We start from the raw sequence: 3,435 nt of genomic DNA on the forward strand, positions 1-3,435 counted from the left end.
TCCAGAGTAGTGATGCTGGATGGTTGGGCAGGTGCAGGCAGCGATCGGTTGAAGAGGATGCATTTAGTTTACTTTGCATTTAAGAGCAGTTGGAGGCCACGGAAGGAGAGTTGTATGGCATTGAAGCTCGTCTGAAGGTTAGTTAACACAGTGTCCAAAGAAGGGCCAGAAGTATACAGAATGGTGTCGTCTGCGTAGAGGTGGATCAGAGAATCACCAGCAGCAGGAGCAACATCATTGATGTAGACAGAGAAAATAGTAGGCCTGAGAATTGAACTCTGTGGCACCCCCATAGAGACTGCCAGAGGTCCGGACAACAGGCCCTCCGATTTGACACACTGAACTCTGTCTGAGAAGTAGTCAGTGAACCAGGCGAGGCAGTCATTTGAGAAACCAAGGCTGTTGAGTCTGCCGATAAGAATGTGGTGATTGACAGAGTCGAAAGCCTTGGCCAGGTGAATGAATATGGCTGCACAGTATTGTCTTTTATCGATGGTGGTTATGATATCGTTTAGGACCTTGAGCGTGTCTGAGGTGCACCCATAACTCTGAAAGCTCTGAAACCAGATTGCATAGCGGAGAAGGTACGGTGGGATTCGAAATGGTTGGTGATTTGTTTGTTAACTTGGCTTTCGAAGACCTTAGAAAGGCAGGGTAGAATAGATATAGGTCTGTAACAGTTTGGGTCTAGAGTGTCTCCCCTTTTGAAGAGGGTGATGACTGCGGCAGCTTTCCAATCTTTGGGGATCTCAGACGATACGAAGGAGAGGTTGAACAGGCTAGTAATAGGGGGTGCAACAATTGCGGCAGATAACTACTGTCAACTCTTAACAGAACACGATTTAAACATGTTTTGAAGATAACATTTTCACATTGGCCCATTCCAACTGTCTCAGTCCCCAATATGTATGCTGCAATAACCTATGTGCCTAGGGGCTAGGAACTGGATGTCTTACCTGGTGTACTGTGTGATCTTAGGCATGCTTCCTCTCTCGCTCTCTCTCTCTCTCTCTCTCTCTCTCTCTCTCTCTCTCTCTCTCTCTCTCTTTCCCCACCAACTGTCTTCATTCGTGTTGCTAGCATATTGTTAATTCTATATAAGTTGTCAACTGTTAATTAACTTCAGTTAGTGCTAAACACGGCTGCTAGAATCTTGACTAGAACAAAAAAAAATCAATCATATTACTCCAGTGGTAGCCTCTCTACTCTGGATTCCTGTTAAGGCTGGTGCTGATTTCAAGGTTTTACTGCTAGCCTATAAAGCATTACATGGGCTTGCTCCTACCTATCTTTCCGATTTGATCCTGCCATACATACCTACACGTACGCTACGTTCACAAGACGCAAGTTCATAGAATTTCTAAGCAAACAGCTGGAGGCAGGGCTTTCTCCTATAGAGCTGCCTATCCATGTGAGAGACGCAAACTCGGTCTTGACCATTAAGTCTTTGTTGTTGTGTAGTCTGGCTCAGGAGTGTGAAGGTGACCAGAAAGGCACTGGAGCAACGAACCGCCCTTGCTGTCTCTGCCTGGCCGGTTCCCCTCTCTCCACTGGGATTCTCTGCCTCAAACCCTTTTACAGGGGCTAAGTAACTGGCTTACTGGTGCTCTTCCATGCCGTCCCTAGGAGGGGTGTGTCCCTTGAGTGGTTTGAATCACTGATGTGATCTTCCTGTCTGGGTTGGGGCCCCCCCTTGGGTTGTGCCGTGGCAGAGATCTTTGTGGGCTATACTCGGCCTTGTCTCAGGAGGGTAAATTGGTGGTTGAAGATATCCCACTAGTGGTGTGGGGGCTGTGCTTCAAGAAGGTGCGGTTATATAATGCCTGTTTGGCCCTGTCCGGGGGTGTCGTCAGGCAGGGCCACAGTGTCTCCCGACCCCTCCTGTCTCAGCTTCCAGTATTTATGCAGCAATAGTTTGTGTCGGGGGGCTAGGGTCAGTCTGTTATATCTGGAGTATTTCTCCTGTTGTATCCAGTGTCCTGTGTGAATTTAAGTATGCTCTCTCTCTCTCTCAGCCCTAGGACCATGCTTCAGGACTACCTGGCATGATGACTCCTTGCAGTCCCCAGTCCACCTGGTTGTGCTGCTGCTCCAGTTTCAACTGTTCTGCCTGCGGCTATGGAACACTGACCTGTTCACCGGATGTGCTACCTTGTCTCAGACCTGCTATTTTCAACTCTCTAGAGACAGCAGGAGCGGTAAAGATACTCTTAATTATTGGCTATGAAAAGCCAAATGACATTTACTCCTGAGGTGCTGACCTGTTGCACCATCTACAACCATTGTGATTATTATTATTTGACCCTGCTGGTCATCTGTGAACATTTGAACATCTTGGCCATGTTCTGTTATAATCTCCACCCGGCACAGCCAGAAGAGGACAGGCCACCCCCCATAGCCTGGTTCCTCTCTAGGTTTCTTCCTAGGTTTAGACCTTTCTAGGGAGTTTTTCCTAGTCACCGTGCTTCTACACCTGCATTGCTTGCTGTTTGGGGTTTTAGGCTGGGTTTCTGTACAGCACGTTGAGATATCAGCTGATGTAAGAAGGGCTATATAAATACATTTGATTTGATTTGATTTGAAGTACTCCAGATATAATAGACTAGCCCCCCGACACATAAACTACTGCAGCATAAATACTGGAGGCTGAGACAGGAGGGGTCAGGAGACACTGTGGCCCCATCTGATGATACCCCCGGACAGGGCCAAACAGGAAGGATATAACCCCACCCACTTTGCCAAAGCACAGCCCCCACACCACTAGAGGAATATCTTCAACCACCAACTTACCATCCTGAGACAAGGCCGAGTATAGCCCACAAAGATCTCCGCCACGGCACAACCAAAGGAGGGGGGCCAACCCAGACAGGAAGATCACGTCAGTGACTCAACCCACTCAAGTGACGCACCCCTCCTAGGAGACGGCATGAAAGAGTACCAGTAAGCTAGTGACTCAGCCCCGGTAATAGGGTTAGAATCCCAGTGGAGAGAGGGGAACCGGCCAGGCAGAGACAGCAAGGGTGGTTCGTTGCTCCAGAGCCTTTCCGTTCACCTTCACACTCCTGGGCCAGACTACACTCAATCATATGACCCACTGAAGAGATGAGTCTTCAGTAAAGACTTAAAGGTTGAGACCGAGTCTGCGTTTCTCACATGGGTAGGCAGACCATTCCATAAAAATGGAGCTCTATAGGAGAAAGCCCTGCCTCCAGCTGTTTGCTTAGAAATTCTAGGGACAATTAGGAGGCCTGCCTCTTGTGACCGTAGCGTATGTGTAGGTATGTACGGCAGGACCAAATCAGAAAGATAGGTAGGAGCAAGCCCATGTAATGCTTTGCAGGTTAGCAGTAAAACCTTGAAATCAGCCCTTGCCTTAACAGGAAGCCAGTGTAATGAGGCTAGCACTGGAATAATATGATCAATGTTTTGGGTTCT

This window comes from Oncorhynchus mykiss, chromosome 20 (genome assembly GCF_057628025.1).
Source record: "Oncorhynchus mykiss isolate SJ-2025 chromosome 20, ASM5762802v1, whole genome shotgun sequence".
Taxonomy (NCBI): domain Eukaryota; kingdom Metazoa; phylum Chordata; class Actinopteri; order Salmoniformes; family Salmonidae; genus Oncorhynchus; species Oncorhynchus mykiss.